This window comes from Cucurbita pepo, chromosome 15, assembly GCF_057944985.1.
Source record: "Cucurbita pepo subsp. pepo isolate OVF chromosome 15, ASM5794498v1, whole genome shotgun sequence".
Lineage (NCBI taxonomy): Eukaryota > Viridiplantae > Streptophyta > Magnoliopsida > Cucurbitales > Cucurbitaceae > Cucurbita > Cucurbita pepo.
Window position 1 is genome coordinate 6267702 of NC_141812.1, and position 21877 is coordinate 6289578.

A 21877-nucleotide genomic window follows, 5' to 3' on the forward strand; every position below is an offset into this window, starting at 1 on the left:
GCTGTCCAACTCATGGTTTTAAAATGCGTCTACTATATTGAGAGTTTCACCCTACTTTGACCAGTGCATCGTGTAATGTGCGGCCTCTAATCTTGACACGCTCACCAAAAAACCTTATGGGGTACTTAATCTACATTCATATTTTTTACCTGGCTTTGTTGGACCTTAGGCAAGGTTTACCTTCGACATTCAAACATCACTAATGTGGAATCAAAACTTGTTTCACCATACACGCTGCCTATGAATGCATGTTCAATTGTGTACGACACAACAACGTTGCATCTCATCGTCATCTCGGTTCCTCACAACACGTCCCATGCATCGTGATGCAATCTCAAGTCTCGAGATAGCTTCTCGAGATAGCTTGACCATCTTGGTTGTGTAGACACATCTCTCGGGACAGTTTGGCCAAGTGGTCTAAGGTGCCAGATTCAGGCTTTGGTTTGAAGGGGCGTTGTCCCACAGCTGTCATTTATTTTCATTTTTTGTTAACCTTCAAGCCCGCTGCTAGCACATATTATAAAAACCTCATGATTTTAAAACGCGTCTACTATAGAGAGAGTCTAGCCCTACTCCGACCAGTGCATCGTGTAACGGTCATACTTCTTCAAATGTGCGGCTTCGTGATCTTGACACGCTAGCCAAAAACCTTATGGGGTACACAATCTCCATTCACATTTTTCACCTCGGCTTTGTGGCTTTGTTATACCATAGGCAAGGTTTGCCTTCAACGTTGAAACATCACTTATGTGGAATCAAAACTTGTTTGACCACACACGCCGCCTATGCGTGCATGTTCTATCATGTGCGACACAACAATGTTGCATCTCATCATTATCTCGGTTCCCAACAACACGATCCATGTATCGTGATGCAATCTCATGTCTTGAGATACTCGATCATCTTGGTTTTTCTAGACACATTCGTTGGGACAGTTTGGCCGAGTGGTCTAAGGCGCCAGATTTAGGCTCTGGTTCGAAAGGGCGTGGGTTCAAATCCCACAGCTGTCATAATCATACTTTTTCAATCTCATCGTCTGACCCATGCATCGTATTGCAATCTCATGTCTAGAGATAGCTTGACTATCTTGGTTTGTCAAGGCACATCTTCTATTATAAAGAGATTCTAACCCAACTCTAACCCAACTCCAACCAGTGTCTCGTGATCTTGTCACGCTCACGAAAAATCTAAAGGAGTACTCAACCTCTATTCACATTTTTCACTCGACTTTATGGCTTTGTTATACCTTAGGCAGAGTTTTTCTTCCGCATTCAAACAAACATAATGTGGAATTAAAACTTGCCATCTATGCGTGCATGTTCAATCATGTGCGACACAACATTGTTGCATCTCATCGTCATCTCGGTTCCCAACAGCACAACCCATGCATCGTATTGTAATCTCATGTCTCGAGATAGCTCGACCATCTTGATTTGTCCAAACACATTCGTCGGGATAGTTTGGTCGAGTTGTCTAAGGTGTTAGACTTCGACTCTGGTTCAAAAGGGCATGGATTCAAATCCCATAGCTGTCATTTATTTTAATTTTTTGTAAAGCCTCGTGCCCGCTGCGAACACATATTGTTTGTTTTGACTTTTTATTTATCGTTGTTAACATCGTGGTTTTAAAACGCATCTAATATGGAGAGAGTCTAGCCCAACTCCGACCAGTGCATCGTGTCAAAGTCAATACTTTTTCAAATGAGCGGCTTTGTGATCTTGACACGATCATGACAAACCTTAAGGAGTACTTAATTCCCTTTCATATTTTTCATCTAGCTTTGTGGCTTTGTGGCTTTGTTGGACCTTAGGCAGGGTTTGCCTACGGGTTTCAAACATGAATAATGTGGAATTAAAACTTATTTGACCGCACACGCCGCGTATGCGTGCATGTTCAATCATTTGTAACACAACAACATTGCATCTCATGGTCATCTCGGTTCCCAATAACACGACCCATGCATCGTGATGCAATCTCATGTCTTGAGATAGCTCGACTATCTTAGTAGTCCAAACACAATTGTTGGGATAGTTTGGCTTAGTGGTCCAAGGTGCTAGATTTAGTCTCTGGTTTAAAAAGGGATTGGTTTCTAATCCCATAACTGTCATTTATTTTTATTTTTTTAAAACCTTTAGGAGTACTCAATCCCCATTCACATTTTTCACCGGCTTTGTGGCTTTGTTGGACCTTGGGTAGGATTTTCCTTCGGAATTCAAACATCACTTATGTGGAATTCAAACTTGTTTGACCACACACGCCGCCTATGCATGCATGTTTAATCATGTGCGACACAACACGTTGCATCTCATTGTAGATGAGAGCCCCCCAATCAGGTACGACTCACAATCAACTCAAATCATCGAACATCATAACGGAAAGCATAGATGAAAGCTATCTGGCGACGAAGAAAAGCAAAGGACACCCAATCATACTACTATAATAAAAAAATAAAAATAATAAAATTAAATTAAAAAAAAAAAAAAAAAAAGTAGCACAAATATAGAAAAAGTAGTACAAATATCAAAAGTAAAGTTAGAATGTCTCAAGTCATGGAGATAGATATAAGGATTAAAGGGCCGTTAATACCTTTTTATATACTGTCTCAAAGTTTGCCATAAGTGAACTAAACATCTATGATGAAAGCTAGAGATCAAAATGATTAATATCAGCAGAAGCGTGGTGGGCCCATAACTCACAGGTCCCACGATTGAAACCTAGCTTTGATATCATCATACTACATGTGAAATAACATAGTCAGCAAAAATAAGGGACACTACTTATCCTACAATACATAAAAGTGGCAGCGAACCACACATCACTCACCTATCTTTTTTGGTTTGATTGTCCTTCTTTCAGTGTCCCTCCACAAGGAGTCTCCGTCATCAAACCGAAGTTAAATCATGCTTCATGATAACGAATTACTTTGTTGATTGAATATCTCAGAGAAAAAAAATACTTGTTTGAGATTTGAATCACTCCGCAGGCAAGATCGATCATGTCAAGCTTAGATGATACTAAACATACAACCTAAACTACATAGCATTACAAAAAAAAAACTTATTACTTAGTTAAAAGAAGGCATAAATGATCTTTTTACTACCTTTTTCAAGTCTACAAGACAACATAAGTGGTTATATATAGCCTCAGCATGAAACCCTTAACCTTCCCCTAGGAATTTTATGAGTTGTATCATTCATACTTTTAGGACTATAGTTAGCCACTATAAAAATGAGAAATTTTAAGAGTTGTGTCATTCATACTTTTAGGACTATAATTAACCACTATGAAAATGTAACGATCTTATTTTTTTACTAAAATAGAGTCGTACCATATGCATGATGTGATCTTTTTATGTGGAAATATTCATTTTAAATGTTTCATCAGTCCCATGGACTTACATAATAAAAATAAAATTCGTAAATAAATCGAAAACATATAAGAAATGATAATAAACATATATATCCAAAAACTAGCAAACAAATGATGATGGAGTTGACACACGAGTCGTGTGAGTTGCGACTGACGTGGGAAGCGTGTGCGCTGCACATGAGAAGAGCATGACTAGTTTGTCAGGTCACACATGCATTTCTCGAAGAGTGTCCTTTTCAGGTCGTGCGCTGCTGGGAGTGATTTAGTGCTTGTTGGGCCACCCGTGTTGAACCTGGATCCAAAAGTCTATCGGTTTTGTCTCTTTGGCCTATTTTCTACTTCTACTAGATCTTTGGCGCTCACTGAAAATGCATTAAGGAAATAAAAAGTCATAAAATGCATTTATGTCTATCGCGAGATTTCTGATGCGAGGGTGGTTGCTCCCACGAGATCGCTAACTCTTTTATTTTTTTCCTTGTTGTTACCGTAAATGTAACCTAAATGTGAATAAAATTCATAAAATACATTAGTGAGATCCACAAAAAAAAATTTGTAACTAGGATAAATAAAACTCATCTTCCTTAAGCTTATATTTCCTTAAAAGCATTCCATGATTGAGATGTCTTGATTCGTATCATTCTCCACTTCTTCAAGAGGATTCATGGTCGAATCTATTTGTAAAACTTTGCTGCAAAAGTAGGTTAAGAAAATACAAAAGACCTCACAACACTTTATCACGTGAACACTCAACACTTTATTCACGTGTACACTCAAGGAATTGTTGGCCATTGTTTGCACTCATTTACACAAATGAAGCTCTCTGTAAGGACATGGCTGATGCGATGGCTCAAAAAGACGGGTAAATTTTTTTGCGAAATAAAATCATTAAAATTTAAAACATAATTTACATTATACCAAAATAGTGTGCGCACATTAGTAATTTAAAATACAACATAATAGTTAAAAGACAGAATAAGGAACAGACGCAAAACATTTTAAAATAAAAGGGTTGAGACGACAGGTGAGGTTAGTCTATGGCACCTGCTCCAGATTCCGCTCCCGACCTCGACCAGCTCCTTATTACCTGGAAAAAAATTGGAGAATAAGGAATGAGTACAAGACTCAGTAAGTAGCCTACTTGTAGGCTCTTAATCGTGTCCTTGATATGCTAGGGTACCACATACTTTGTTCTTGCTTGTTCTTGATCTTGTTCTTGTTTTAAGTACTTAAGCCCCTTTAATTCTTGTTCTTGACTTAGGGTTCTTATCTTGATCTTTCTTGAGGACCTTGGTTCTTAAACCCTAAAACCTTGGTTTTCCTTTAAGGGCCTTAGCACTATGGTTTTTGGTTCTTGGTCATTTGTTCCTGGTTCTTGTCCTTAGAACTAGGATCTTGATCCATGTTCTAGTCCTTTATCTTTCTCTTGTTCTTGGTATTCTTGGTTCTTGTTCTATTATTGATTCGTTCTCCAAGACACTTCCCCTAGGATTTACGGCACTAGACATGTACCTGAGAATCTTGCGTCCAAGGCTTCATGCGTTCTAAGCGACACAGCTTTAACTTACGTCCAAGGCTTCATGCGTTCCAAGCGACGTAGTCTTACCGCATCTTAGGGCTTGCCCTTCGATATGGTCTGCTTAACCTATGCCCAAGGTTTCATGCATTCTAAGCGGCATAGTCTAAAAACTTACATCCAAGGCTTCTTAGGTTCCAAGCGATGTAGTCTTAAAACTGCATCAAGGGCTTGCCCTATAATACAGTCTGCTTAACCTATGCCCAAGGCTTCATGCGTTCCAAGCGACATAGTCTGAAAACCTACATCAAGGACTTTCCCTATAATACAGTCTGCTTAACCTATGCCCAAGGCTTCATGCGTTCCAAGCGACATAGTCTGAAATCCTACATCCAAGGCTTCTTACGTTCCAAGCGATGTAGTCTTAATACTGCATCAAGGGCTTGCCCTATAATACAGTCTGCTTACCTACGCTAAAGGCTTCATGCGTTCCAAGTAGTGTAGTCTAAGTCATGAACATGCTGTACCGTGGGAGGTCTTAGGAGGTTCTTGATTCGTGGATAAGGTAACTTACTCCCTTCTTGTTCCTCCGTGACCTTAGACTACTCCCCTTGATAGACCATAAAGGTCACTTGCTCGGTGCATACTTGAACATCATCCTGCAAGTCTGCAGGGCATCTCTAATAGGTGAGGGAAACTTGAGGCATGACATCCTGCAAAGGAAACATGGTGCAAGGCATCCCACCTAGAAGAGGAATTATTGGGCACCGCTTGGTGGGAGGTCATGGGTCACTTTGGACATGATTAGAGTATTACCTAGCATTCTTGAGTTTCTGTTTCTGAGTTTGGGGACCTTGATCCCTCGTCCTTGAGTGGTACCTAGCATTCTTCTTGCTTGGGTAGTTGTAAAGCTTGTGTGTTGTTTGTTCTTGGTTCTTAATCTTGTAAGTTTCTAAGGTCCTTAATTCCTTGAGACATAAGTTGTAACTTGTATTTGTAACCATATGAACCCATCTTAGTGTAAGTTGTTCTAGAAGGTCATAGATTCTTAGGGAGTTCTTTAGAGGGTTCTAGAAGAGTATGAAGTCTTGTGGTGTTTCCTTTAGGTGTTTCTTGGATCCTAACTTGGTTTAGGTTCCAAACTTACTCCAATCAACTTGAAACCTCAAACTTATCTTCATGTCCTTCATAATCGACCTTATAAGAAGTAGCAAATCATCCGGAGCACGTATAGACCTTGAAATCTCATAAGAGTCCTAGGGACATTTTGGCCATTTCACCCCTAATTCTTGGTTTTGCTACTTAACGTGTTCCAATCCCTTTCAACTTTACAAAATCATCAAACATCATAAAATAGGATCTACTTCAGGGTTTCATAGCATTTGGAGGTCATCTAGGTCAGGAACTGTAGGTAGATATCCTTAGGGGCATTATGGTCATTTTGCACCATTTCTTGGTTTACCCACTTATCCTTATCTAATGACTACTAAACTTCATTTAGAACCTCAAAATGCTATAATATGCTCAGAATTAAAATTTTATAGGCAGCGGAGTTCATCTAGTGAGTTATTCTAATGTTACCTAATTACCGAGCAATTTGATAGGTTTAAGGTCTTAACTCGCGGTTCTTTGAGTTTTTCTTTCATCTAATCCTAGTTCGTACTTGGTGTTCATATGAAAATCCAAGCGATTCTTGCAAGTATTTCTTAACAATAAAATCCAAGGTGGCTACTTGCCTCGTTGTCGACATTCAGGACCTCTGTTCTTGACCTTCCGGTACCCGATTTACCTCAACTTTCCTTTCACACACTCCTTATTATGTCTACTTTCTGGAACAATAGAGTTTTTCATGAGAATCCATCTGGAAGGGGGTTAAAATTGAGAAAAACCGAGGGAAGGTTGAGTTTTGGGTTGACATGGCCAGTTCAACTGAACCGCCCACGTCATCGTCTTCTTCCTCCAGACAGGGAGAAGGCGCATGCGACCGTTCGCGCCGCCGTCGTAAACTCGCCCTCCCCAACTCCTATCACACTGTTCGTCCCCTCGATTCCTTCATAAAACTTAAAGAAGGTGTTACAAGGAAGAGCTAGGGATTGATTTTTTACCTTCTCATCGGATTGTAGCCTAAGATATTTGCTTCCAAATTTCGTCCAAAATATGATTTCTCGCTGGAGTAAAAACAGAGGATTTCTTATTGGGTAGCAGATTCTAGGGGTTTTTTAGGCTCGATTTCGTCACGAAACCTCTTCCTTATTGTTCCCTTAATATAAAGAAATTAGTTTGGAGGAATGACTTTGAGTGTAGGACCTTAATTTTGAGAAATCACTCTCTGTCTGCAAGTTACCCGACGCCTCCAATTTACAATCTCTTGGGTATCTTGTTCTTTGACGTTTCAGCTCTTTATTCCTTCATCAAAGTTACTCATCTTCTTTTTTCTGAAGCTAAAGGAATCCTTAATTTGAAGAAAAAGTGGTCGTAGATAGGAATTCGACACTTACCTCCAATTTGAGCCCGAAACGGATTTTCTTCAATTGGAAACGTTCCTGAGGTTATTTCTCTTCGCGGTCTTCTATGAAAACATTCCTTGGAGGTGCAGAAACCTATTGGGGTCGTCCTTGCTCGAAGAATACTTGTATATCCTTGGATTGGTATTTTGAGTTTTCCTTGAAGCTTTTTAATGGCAGATTGGATTGGGCGAATGGCTTCTAGGAACTTTCAGGACTCTATTCCTTCGTAAAACTTGTGGGAATGTTGTTTAGAAGCTATAGGAACAAGTTTGAAAGGAAATGGTGGAGAATTGCTCTCGAATTTGGAAGAAGCCTGAGAATAGGAGACCCAAAATCTAAACACTTATTGCCAACAGCTAGGTGCTCGACCTTGCTCAATTCTTGTTCCAAATGATTGCCCCAACTACAGAATTTATAGGGGAAACTTAAACCAACATTGGGAGCTCCAGAATCATCGTGAATTGTCGGTTGGATTTTCTAGAAAATCCATTGGAAATATCTATTCCGATCAGAGCCTCACCGACGTTGGTTTTGAATCCTAGCCGTTGGATGTGACGATCCGTGAGTTTTCTAGAATATATACAAGTTTGGAGGTGATCCAACGGCTGAGACTCGACATTCAAAGGATTTTGTGCAGAAGGCACTGTGAAGGTTCTGATTTTTTAGCAGAATGGTAAATCCGTAATTGTCCTTAACTTCAAGGGTATTTTGGTAATTTACCACTTTTCGAATATTTTATTATTATTTTCCCAAAAAATCAATAATTTTCCTAAAAATTCTTCATCTCTTGTTGGTCATTTCTCCCGTCTTGAACATCTTGAAATTCCTTCTAGATAAGGAATTAAAAATCTCGCAAAATCCTTGATATTGGAAAAATGACATTTTCGTCCCTTTCGCTTATGCTTTCATTCCAATCATTCTCCAAAGGTCTTAAGTCCTTAAGATTACTCCTTAGGGTATAGAAATGACTTACTAAGTCTCGTTTCCTTGCTTAATTCTCATAATTTCTTTCCTAGGATCTTTTGGGTCATGCATAAGTGGCTTTCCTTCACTTTTAGGGTGTTACAACACGTGGCTAGATTACTCAAATTTGATTGGAAATTGTTTATGTATGCAGGTACAAGCAAACCATTAGGCACAAAAGGAAGCTATCTTAAAGGTATTTCATGCAGGACTTCGGATGATTGCAGGGATAATGTTTTTTATGATTGTAAATTAAACATCTGCTTCTGTCATGGCAAGAAGCATCCCTTCAACTTCAACTCCAAGTCTCACAAGATGAGTAAGAACATTCATTTAGAAGACAACAAGGAGATCAAAGAAGTGCCTCTCAAAAACTAATCAAAATAATGAAGATGCTCATAAAGAACTTGATCGATGTGACCCTGTATTTAGATTCTCATAATAAATAAACGATATTTTTGTTTAGTTCGTGTGCCTCTTAAGGTTTCGGGTCATAGTATATCATACGAATACAAGATACACTGACATGCTCGTTCCACATGAAGCTATTTAATGCAACAAATTATTCATAACAACATACCATAAAGAATCATATACATGACAAAGACATCATGAGTCAAAAATCGAGACTCGAATCTATCTCGAACTCTATAGCTCCATAGTTCATGCACACTCTCGTCTCGGGTGTGCAGTTAGTTTATATTTAAAAAGATGAGTAGTGTGATATAGTAACAATGTTTAGAAAATGCTCAATTTTGAAGGACAAGAAAGAGAGTAATCTAAAAATTATTGTTATAATTATTTATATTATGATTGCGATTATTATATTATGATGAGACGGTTTAGGTGAGATCTACCGTAGACCCAACTTTCAATTCCCTTATGGAATCTAGTTGGTCTGGGGATCATCTATGCTCCTCTCTTCTTGAGAATTTATACATCCCTCATTATTATATGGACAACTATCTCTCGAGTTATGGTTTAGGTTTATCCTCAATAGAAAAATAAAGTAGAGCATCTAGAACCCAAGCAGAGAGCATGCGTGTGGGGAGTGTGTAGAAAAGTACAATGCATCCAAATCAACCGATAAATGAAATTAGAGCCAAAGCGAAAACATGATGTTTTAATCCACAAGACACAAAATCATATTTGCATGCGTGCATTTTCTTACCTTAATAGTGGGGTCACTTCTTAAGTATTTTTCAATATTCATTCTATCATTAAAAAAAAATTTACAGTAATGAAAAGGACATATAAACGGTTGTTGGCTTCTCCTATGGAGGCTATAGAACGAAATCTTTTGTGCTAAATCCAACATTTATTATATTTTTCTCTCTTTTAATTTCGTTTTACAAGAGTCACTATGGGGTCACCTCCGGAGTATTTTTCAATATTCATTCTACCATTAAAAATAAAGGTTTGAAATATTTGTTTAGAGGTCAAAAGTATTTCTATTTGAATCACATCCAAAATATAGGATCATTACCATCAAATTTTGAAAAATTCATTGGTTGATTATTGTAGGTTAGTCTTTTTAGTTATTCCCATTTGGGTTATCATACCATATTTCGGTTTCATATTACCTAATTTAGCAAATATTCCTCAATTATATAAAAGTTTTGGGTACAAAATTGAAGACACAAAATTATCATCACCCAAAAATCTCTAAAATCCCTTCCAAAGTCATGGACAAGAACATTTCTATCAAGTTCACTTTCCTAGCTACAATCATCTTGTTCTTCGCCATAATCGATACAGGTTTAAAATATGTTGTAGTTATCAAAATGATATATCTTGTTTTTTCTTCAAATGATTAAAATGATCCTAATTCATTACATGCATCCCTTTTGTGATCTCGTAGGTTAATTTTGTTAATCATAATATTTCTTCTTGTATTAAATAAATAACATCCCATTTAATGTTGTATTTCTAAAATCAAATATTAGTAAAGTAATTGAATGTCCCATAATGGGATGGACAACAATGAAACTCACCTCACCCGGTCAAACCATTTTACAATACAACATAGTAGCAAACAAACTTAGTCTCAACTTGGCTTTCGTTGTTGCGATGATATTGTTCCTCGTCTCTTCTTTCGGTAACTTTCAATCTCATTTATTTTTCTTCTGTTTTGTTGTTCTTCATTTTAAAAGCCTATATTTAAATTTTATGATAATATTGAGGGAAATGTTGATAAAATAATTGTATGTATAGATATTACGAATTGTATATATAACTTTATGTGTGTTTTTCATGGATTAATTATATGTTGAGTGAGGATATAATATGTTGAAATGATTCGTGTTGATCTGTGGGGATAGTTTTCACTCTTAGAAACAAGGAGTAAGTAATGTGATCTTGTCAGAGTGGAATGTCGAGGCCATCAGATGTTGAATCTGAATTTCGAATCTTGATCTAAATCTTCGGCGCGAGGCATTATAAATTAAATATATATATATATAAAGAGTTTCAATCTGTAGGAACTTTAAAATTAAGTGTGTTTTTCAGGAAGCAATTGTTTTTGGGTATCCTCCTAGAAAATTTCCTAAGAAGCATATGATTGAGATCATATCATGTCGAAATGACCCATGTGAGTCTTTGGTGATATTCTTCACCTCTTAGAAACTAGGTGTCAGTAACTTGACTATGTCGCTAGGGTTGCATAGGATTACTGTCGGTGCCATCAAGTATCGACTTCAGATTATGAATCCTTATATGAATCCTATGCATGTGGTGTTATAAACGGTATTAGGCGACACCTCTCCTAGTAGATACAAACAACGTGTAAATTTCATTTCAATGGCTCAATCACATGACCTAAAAAATTAAGCGTAATTTTCATTATGTTGGATGACTTCTCAGTATGTTAGTGAGAACAAAACATGTTGGTATGTCGGGACTGTCTTCCCTCTTAGAACCGAGGACTAGGTAACGTGAGCATGTTGCAGGAGAATGTCGGAGCCTTCAAATGCTAAGAAACCTAGACATCGAGCTGAAATTTAGTACTCTTTGATTATACGTGACTAGATGGCTCAAATTTGATTGAAAATTATTTACGTATGCAGGTACAACCAAACCATTAGGCACAAAAGGCAACTATCTTAAAGGTATTTCATGCAGGACTGCAGATGATTGTAGGGATAATGTGTTTTGTGATTGTAAATTAAACATCTGCTTTTGTCATGGCAAGAAGCATCCCTTCAACTTCAACTCCAACTCTCACAAGATGAGTAAGAACATTCATTTAGAAGACAACAAGGAGATCAAAGAAGTGCCTCAAAACAACTAATCAATATAATGAAGATGATCATAAAGAACTTGATCGATGTGACCCTGTATTCATATTCTCATAATAAATAAACGATATTTTTGTTTAGTTCGTGTGCCTCTTAAGGTTTCGGGTCATAGTATATCATACGAATACAAGATACACTGACATGCTCGTTCCACATGAAGCTATTTAATGCAACAAATTATTCATATAACAACATATCATAAAGAATCATATACATGACAAAGACATCATGAGTCAAAAATCGAGACTCGACTCTATCTCGAACTCTATAGCTCCATAGTTCATACAAACTCTCGTCTCCGGTGTGCAGTTAGTTTCTATTTAAAAAGAAAGAGTAGCTTGATATAGTAGTAACCTTTAAAAAATGTGTGCTTTTCTCGACCCTAATCGAGACTTCATGCATTATGCTCATGCATTGGGGGATACCCCTATTCCATCACGAGGGTACGGACACATACACCACTAGACAGATGAAGTATTATTATGTTTTAGATAATGCTGCCATTGCGGTTATTAATTCTAATGGGTGTCCAACATAAGGAGCTACTAGAGTAGGCTTGTCTGACAAGAAAAGGGGTCCAGCGGTGTACGAACTATCTAATGAGCTTGTACTTGCACGTATGGGTTGTGTGTAGAGTATATGACACACATCTAAGCTGCCCATTAATATAGTATCGTGGGGAAAAAGACTGATATGATAGGTCCCGTCATTGCATTCGCATGTTTATTGCATTTAATCCAAATAGTGGGGTCACTTCCTGAGTATTTCTCAAAATGTACCAGTGCAATCATCTTGTTCTTCACCGTCTTCGATACAGGTATCTTGTAGTTATTAAAAAATGTATAAGTGTTTGAGGGTTGAGTCGGGTCAGGTCAGATTATGAGATTTTCTAGACCGAACCCAATTATTTGCATTATAAATTTTTCAGCATAAACAACCTTTGTTATATAATGAATCCAACTCAACCCAACTCGACCATAAATTTTTTGGGATAGATAGTTGGTTCACGTAGTTCGAGTTATTTATTCAATTTTTTTTATTTTGATAAAAATAAAAATTAGTTTGTAAAATATATGTTTATTTATTTTCATATGTTTGGTTACCATTTGCAATTCAATTTTGTGAGCAAACATGTATATCTTAAAATTTTTAGGGTTACCAAAGATTCAAACTAATAAGTTTTAGGGTTACCAAAGAACGAACCAGTAGAACTCAATTCAACATATGTTTTGAAAAATTACTTTAACCAGATCTGGTAGAAAATAAATAATTATGAAATAAAATAAATACATATATATAAACACTTTTACCGGATCTAGTAGAAAATAAATAATCATGAAATAAAATAAATACCTATATATAATTTTATTGTACACAAAAATGTATATTTTAAAATTAACAATCAATTTAGATGGTTTTGGTTCAATCTAGTTTTGGGGAACCCATAAACAACCTCACTCATAAAAGTTTAAAGTTTTTTTAATCTAGTCCAAATAAGTTCATAACTGAACTCGAACCAGATTGGTTCAGTCAATCCATCTAGTTTCGGGAGAACCCTTAAACCAACTCAATCATAAAAGTTTTCAGTTATTTGAATTCAGTCCAAATAAGTTCATAACCTAACTCGAACCGCACAGGTTGGGTTGGGTTGATAGAATTTTTTGAGTCATTAGATTGATTTTGATATTAATTTGAGTATTACTTTGTTTGATGAACAGTGACAAGCAAACCATTGGGAATACAAGGAAGTCATATTCATATTACGTGCAACACTGTCCAAGATTGCTTTAATCCTAAGGTTTGTGAGTGCAAATTTGGGCTGTGTTTTTGCATACCTAAGAGCCCGTCGCCGCACTTCAGCTTCCACCATGACAACATCAGTGATACCACTCAAAACTAAGAAGTGGCTCTCAACAACTATTCAATAAATACCATTATTTTCATTGCAATATGCTTTACACAAATGAATAAGACTATGATAAAACCATGTATTTCAATATTATATATTAGATTAAATTGAAAAATTACTTTTCATTTATGATTTATGAGTTCGAGTATGATTATTGTGGATGAGCGATTGAGGTAGATGAGAGATGACTGCGTGAATTCCGTCATTTTATAGAACGTTTTATAGGGCCGTTATGTATCGTCGTCAGCCTCAAGGTTTTATGACGCATCTACTATGGAGAGGGTCTAGCCTTACTTCGACTAGTCTTTGCGTCGTCTGGTGACTGGCTTTCGTACCATTTGTAATGGCCCAAAGCAGACAAAGTTTGGCTTGGCTGTTACAAATGGTATCAGAGCCAAACACCGGGCGGTGTGTTAGCGAGGACGTTAGGCCCTCAAAGGGGTGGATTGTGAGATCCCACATTGGTTGAAGATGGGAACGAAACATTCCTTACAAGGGTGTGGAAACCTCTTCCTAATAGACACATTTTAAAACCATGAGGCTGACGACGATACATATCAAGCCAAAGCGGACAATATCTCTTAGTGGAGGGCTTGAGTAGTTATACTTTAGTTGTCATATATCTTACAGGCAAATGTCTTTGCTGCCGAAAATCCAAATCTTTCAACTAAAAACAATAAACAGAGCATTCTTGATTAGCCACTTCATGCTCAAGTCTTTACTTTGTGTTAGTAGGACCAGTCAAAACTCTATGCTCTCTCTTTTAGTGTGGGATTATGTGCGGGAGAGAAAGGAATCTGTGGTGGCAGCGAACAACGAACAACAAGACTACAACTTAATTTTGACTTTTCACTCTATAAGATGAGCACAATTCATTAAACAAAAAATTACAATACTATGAAAGTTATTAAAAGATCAGAATCAATTCAATCTCCTCGTCCCTCTCGCGTGCCACGACCTTGTCTATACCCGAAAACATAAAAAAAATTGAAGTAGATGCATTTTAATACACAAAAATACTGGAGTCATCACATGGTTGATGTTTTCACCTTCCTCACTAGTCCGGTACTACGACCTTGTCTTAAATAAGCCTAAAACCAGAATATGATTTTAGGAACCATTAGACATTGAAAGACTTACATGTGTGTATTATTTTATCTTAACAATAGGGTCACTTATGGTGTTTTTTTAAATAGTCATTCTCGTCCTAATATTTTTTCTGTTAAAAACATGATTCATAACTATTAATTTAAATTTTATTGTCAAGTAAATATTTGAAATATTTCTATAAAGGCTCCAAGGTTTCATGAAACATTTGAAAACTCTCATAATATGTATATTGCATACCTTAATATTAGAGACGCTACACATAATTTACATTTTCATCCATGAATTTTTACTAATTACGATGTTTTGGTTTGTAAAATGTTAATATCTATAAATGTTTAAAAGAATTAAATAAATTTTTAAAAAAATTTATGAAGAAATTAACGATACTTTTTTATTTTTTGAGTTGTTCTGCTGGATCGATCGTTCAAGACCTTTGGTCTCTATCCGGACCCGATGAATAAAATGGGAACACTTCTTATGGACTCGATGAGAATGATTCTGATCTAGTTCATGACCTATTAGAAGTAGAAGGCGCTCTGTTTGGATTGGGATCCTCACGGACAAAAAAGATTGCAGTCAGTTTGATAGTGATCGAGTGACATTGCTTCTTCTGCCCGAACCTAGGAATCTCTTTGATATGATACAAAATGGATCAGCATCATAATTATTTTAAATTAATTAACCAAAAGATAATGCTAAAGACCAAACTGAGCATCAGTGACAATTAGGAGTAAAATGTAAAATATTCGAACCAATAACCAAATGAAAACTAAACTTCGACGTATAATAAAAATGTAACTGTAGGATCTCACATTGGTTGGAGAGGGGAACGAAACATTCCTTATAATGTCGTAGAAACTTCTCCCAAGCAGTCACGTTTTAAAACTGTGAGGTTGAGAGCAATATGTAACGGCTCAAAACTGACAATATATTTTAGCGGTGGGCTTGGACGGTTGTAACATATCAAAGAAGACAATTTTTGTTAACAGTAAGCTTGGACTATTGTAACAGATCAAAGCAGACAATATCTATTAGCGGTGGACTTGGGCTGTTGTAACCGGTCAACCCGAAAAATATTTCTTAGGGGTGAGATTAAAATGATATATATATATATATTTTTTAATTCTTTCCATCCTTTGGAAGAAATAAAAACTTGATCCCAATTCATTACTTGCATCCCTTTTGTGGTCTTTACATTAAGTTTGTAAATGGTAATCTTAGTGTATTAAATTCATAACATCCCATTTAATGTTGTATTTCTAAAATTCATATTAGCAAATTAATTGAATATTGTCCCAAAGATTATACAATGGGATGGACAACAATCAAACGAACCTCATCCCATCAAACCATTTACAATACAACATAATCGCAAACAAACTTAGTCTCAACTTTGCTTTCATTATTGCAATGATATTGCTCCTCGTCTCTTCTTTTGTTAATTTCAACCTTTTTTTTTTCTTCTTTTTTTTTTCGTTTTTTTATAACTCTCCAAAAGTAGAGTTATATCAAGTCTTTTTACAGTTAATTTTGCACTTATACTCACCATGGGTTGGGGAGCAATATTGGCACACCTATGCCATCTCTTACTTTCTTGTTTCTTTCATCAACCATAGAAAATGTTATCTATTTTAAGATTAAGATCAATCATTAGCTCAGGCATAAATCGTGGCTTGGAAAAATATGCAAATAAGGGCCACATTTTATAGGACAGGGGTAATGTGCCATTGCAACCATATAACAATCCTCACGCAAATCTTGTTAAACATGTCATAATCTAATAATCATGCCAAAAACTTATGATGGAATATAAAATTTTCAAATGACTCATAGTGTCGAAGGAATCATCATTTTCAAATGACAATTGTGGTCGGTGGCGTTTGTTGTTACAAACCTTGAGGATGTGAATCTAAGAACGATCATTAAGGTCATATATTGTGTGTTCTTCTTCAATGATGGAAGGAGAAGACGCTAAACCGATTGAGGCGGACCCTTGAAGAATCTTTTAAAAATCACCTACCGAAGATGTCTGGGCTAAAACTGCTAGTAGCCTAGACATTGAGTTGAGAAATTCAGTGTTTTTCCTTTGTGGCAGATCTTGTAAATGACCATTTGTCGAAAGACATATCAAAACTATTTACTTTTCGTTAAAGGATCGTCATATCCTTTCTGCCCTCATGTTTGATGTTCACATAGAGAACCTTAACATCTTATCAGAAGCATTCAAATGTCTCCCCCACAACTTACTATGCTCATAGAGGTAAATCTGGAGAAATCGTCAACCTGTTTCCAAAACCCTTTCATGGGATCAGATTACTAAGAATTCTACCTGGATCCTTAAATATGTGAGCCTTCCAATCAAGAAAGACCCACAGTTTGCTCAAGTCATCGAACATGATGATGGAAAGCGTAAAAGTAAAATTCAATGAAAATTAAATTTTCTTTCCAAAGGTAAAGATTTTTAAGCTCGAGATCTAGTACCTCATGAATCTCGAGATCTCCATAAAAAATCAACATGTCAAAGTCTATGCAAATAGAGCCGGTTGATTACAACAAAGAAGTAGTTTTAGTCGATTATGAGGGCAATCCCAGATCTCCAACTCAAACCGAATTGGATACTACATCTACCTTCAACCAGATCGATATTATCACAAATGAATTGTCCACTGATAAAGAATTCCTTAAAAAAGCATTACAACCTCGAAGGATATCCTAAATATCCAACATCAAAATAACTTCTCAAACAAGATTCTCTCAACCATTGCAAGACAAGTTAAGAAGATTGAAGAAAAAATCAAGGAAAAACGACAACAAAAGAAATAAAAAAAAACTATTGCAAATATTAATGGCGTGAGATTCGCAAAAGTTGAGGAAAGTTCTTTTATTCATACCAGCTATTTTAGACAAAGTAATTAGTCTCGGCTCAACAGAAGAGGCACTTGCTCTGATTGAAGAAAAGCTAAACAATCTTTCAATTTTGATAGAACCTTAAGTAATTAAACTTTTAGTGTCATAATGAACCATATGAGAATGACCTCAAAAATTTTAAAAATGATTTCTCCAAAGAAGAAAAGATGCCCAAAAAAACTAGACCTCATCAACAAAATTGTTAAATTAGAGGACAAAGTCAAAAAAACTAGATGAAGAAAAATTGGTATCCTAAGCCCTCTTTCCCCGATGTTCCGTTCGAAGAAAAAACTCAAATGACTCAATCCACCTATGAAGGAACATTCATACATAAGTGGAATATAGATGGTCTATCCGGTCATCTAGTCGTAAATGTAATCAACAAAATGTTGATGGGAGCTAGCGCCTATAGTCTTCGAGGTAAGTTTGACCACGCTATTGCTCAAATTGTAACTTTTGGTTTCACAGGAGTACTCAAGGATGGGTTGGAGAAGCATATCTCCGACAAAGAAAAGCAAAGGATACTCAACCATACTACTATAGAAAGAGAAGTACAAATATAAAAAGTGAAATTGGAATATCTCAAGTTATGGAGAATGATATAAGTGTTGAATAGCCATTAATACCCTTTTATATATTGTCTTAAAGTTTGTCGTAGGCAAACTAGAAATCCATACTGAACGTTTGAGAAAATTCTTATGATTATAAGATGCGAAAAGTTAGCTACTTCTGATGGTACAAAGATATAATTGTAACTAAGGTTATGACAAGATATGATAGTACCCTTTAATTATGGATGATGCGCTTCATTGAAGGACTTCCAAAGTATATTTCTCGAAGGATAACTACCGCTCTCAATGAAGAGTGTAAGCATAAGATTCCTTGGAATGAATTCACTTATGGTGATTTAGGTTATGTAATAGCCAAGTCGACCGCCAGCAAATATTGTCTACTTTGGCCCGTTACGTATCGTCGTGAGTCTCACGGTTTTAAAAGCATCTGTTAGGAATCAAAATGATATTAATTAACAAATCAGAGTGGCGCAGCGGAATCGTGATGGGCCCATAACCAACAGGTCCCAGGATTGAAACCTGGCTCTGATACCAATAATAAATAGCAGTCCCATCAACTACAAGGTCGGTATAATATTCTTTGGGTGCTGTCCAACTCATGGTTTTAAAATGCGTCTACTATATTGAGAGTTTCGCCCTGGGCCTCTAATCTTGACACGCTCACCAAAAACCTTATGGGGTACTTAATCTACATTCATATTTTTTACCTGGCTTTGGGCCTCTAATCTTGACACGCTCACCAAAAACCTTATGGGGTACTTAATCTACATTCATATTTTTTACCTGGCTTTGTTGGACCTTAGGCAAGGTTTACCTTCGACATTCAAACATCACTAATGTGGAATCAAAACTTGTTTCACCATACACGCTGCCTATGCATGCATGTTCAATTGTGTACGACACAACAACGTTGCATCTCATCGTCATCTCGGTTCCTCACAACAGGTCCCATGCATCGTGATGCAATCTCAAGTCTCGAGATAGCTTCTCGAGATAGCTTGACCATCTTGGTTGTGTAGACACATCTCTCGGGACAGTTTGGCCAAGTGGTCTAAGGTGCCAGATTCAGGCTTTGGTTTGAAGGGGCGTGGTCCCACAGCTGTCATTTATTTTCATTTTTTGTAAACCTTCAAGCCCGCTGCTAGCACATATTATAAAAACCTCATGATTTTAAAACGCGTCTACTATAGAGAGAGTCTAGCCCTACTCCGACCAGTGCATCGTGTAACGGTCATACTTCTTCAAATGTGCGGCTTCGTGATCTTGACACGCTAGCCAAAAATCTTATGGGGTACACAATCTCCATTCACATTTTTCACCTCGGCTTTGTGGCTTTGTTATACCATAGGCAAGGTTTGCCTTCAACGTTGAAACATCACTTATGTGGAATCAAAACTTGTTTGACCACACACGCCGCCTATGCGTGCATGTTCTATCATGTGCGACACAACAATGTTGCATCTCATCATTATCTCGGTTCCCAACAACACGATCCATGTATCGTGATGCAATCTCATGTCTTGAGATACTCGATCATCTTGGTTTTTCTAGACACATTCGTTGGGACAGTTTAACCGAGTGGTCTAAGGTGCCAGATTTAGGCTCTGGTCCGAAAGGGCGTGGGTTCAAATCCCACAGTTGTCATAATTATACTTTTTAAATCTCATCGTCCGACCCATGCATCGTATTGCAATCTCATGTCTAGAGATAGCTTGACTATCTTGGTTTGTCAAGGCACATCTGTCGTACAGTTTAGTCGAGTGGTTTAAGATGCCAGATAGATTTGGGCTCTAGTTTAAAAGGGTATGGTTTTAAAACTCGTCTATTATGAAGAGATTCTAACCCAACTCCAACCAGTGTCTCGTGATCTTGTCACGCTCACGAAAAATCTAAAGGAGTACTCAACCTCTATTCACATTTTTCACTCGACTTTATGGCTTTGTTATACCTTAGGCAGAGTTTTTCTTCCGCATTCAAACAAACATAATGTTGAATTAAAACTTGTTTGACCACACACGCCATCTATGCGTGCATGTTCAATCTTGTGCGACACAACATTGTTGCATCTCATCGTCATCTCGGTTCCCAACAGCACAACCCATGCAACGTATTGTAATCTCATGTCTCGAGATAGCTCGACCATCTTGATTTGTCCAAACACATTCGTCGGGATAGTTTGGTCGAGTTGTCTAAGGTGTTAGACTTCGACTCTGGTTCAAAAGGGCATGGATTCAAATCCCACAGCTGTCATTTATTTTAATTTTTTGTAAAGCCTCGTGCCCGCTGCGAACACATATTGTTTGTTTTGACTTTTTATTTATCGTTGTTAACATCGTGGTTTTAAAACGCATCTAATATGGAGAGAGTCTAGCCCAACTCCGACCAATGCATCGTGTCAAAGTCAATACTTTTTCAAATGTGCGGCTTTGTGATCTTGACACGATCATGACAAACCTTAAGGAGTACTTAATTCCCTTTCATATTTTTCATCTAGCTTTGTGGCTTTGTGGCTTTGTTGGACCTTAGGCAGGGTTTGCCTACGGGTTTCAAACATGAATAATGTGGAATTAAAACTTATTTGACCGCACACGCCGCGTATGCGTGCATGTTCAATCATTTGTAACACAACAACATTGCATCTCATGGTCATCTCGGTTCCCAACAACACGACCCATGCATCGTGATGCAATCTCATGTCTTGAGATAGCTCGACTATCTTAGTAGTCCAAACACAATTGTTGGGATAGTTTGGCTTAGTGGTCCAAGGTGCTAGATTTAGTCTCTAGTTTAAAAAGGGATTGGTTTCTAATCCCATAACTGTCATTTATTTTTATTTTTTTAAAACCTTTAGGAGTACTCAATCAGGTAAGACTCACAATCTACTCAAATCATCGAACATCATAACGGAAAGCATAGATGAAAGCTATCTGGTGGCGACGAAGAAAAGCAAAGGACACCCAATCATACTACTATAATAAAAAAATAAAAATAATAAAATTAAATTAAAAAAAAAAAAAAAAAGTAGCACAAATATAGAAAAAGTAGTACAAATATCAAAAGTAAAGTTAGAATGTCTCAAGTCATGGAGATAGATATAAGGGTTAAAGGGCCGTTAATACCTTTTTATATAGTGTCTCAAAGTTTGCCATAAGTGAACTAAACATCTATGATGAAAGCTAGAGATCAAAATGATTAATATCAGCAGAAGCGTGGTGGGCCCATAACTCACAGGTCCCACGATTGAAACCTAGCTTTGATATCATCATACTACATGTGAAATAACATAGTCAGCAAAAATAAGGGACACTACTTATCCTACAATACATAAAAGTGGCAGCGAACCACACATCACTCACCTATCTTTTTTGGTTTGATTGTCCTTCTTTCAGTGTCCCTCCACGAGGCGTCTCCGTCATCAAACCGAAGTTAAATCATGCTTCATGATAACGAATTACTTTGTTGATTGAATATCTCAAAGAAAAAAAATACTTGTTTGAGATTTGAATCACTCCGCAGGCAAGATCGATCATGTCAAGCTTAGATGATACTAAACATACAACCTAAACTACATAGCATTACAAAAAAAAACTTATTACTTAGTTAAAAGAAGGCATAAATGATCTTTTTACTACCTTTTTCAAGTCTACAAGACAACATAAGTGGTTATATATAACCTCAACATGAAACCCTTAACCTTCCACTAGGAATTTTAAGAGTTGTATCATTCATAC

The 21877-nt window shown here is 36.8% G+C and overlaps 2 non-coding genes across 2 annotated transcripts; both read left to right on the plus strand.

Annotated features, from left to right (window-relative positions):
* Positions 1–930: 930 nt before the first annotated feature.
* TRNAL-UAG (transfer RNA leucine (anticodon UAG)) lies at positions 931–1010 on the plus strand. Its single transcript has one exon. It is a non-coding gene; the product is annotated as a tRNA-Leu (tRNA).
* An 18700-nt stretch (positions 1011–19710) lies between these two features.
* TRNAL-UAG (transfer RNA leucine (anticodon UAG)) lies at positions 19711–19790 on the plus strand. Its single transcript has one exon. It is a non-coding gene; the product is annotated as a tRNA-Leu (tRNA).
* Positions 19791–21877: the final 2087 nt, after the last annotated feature.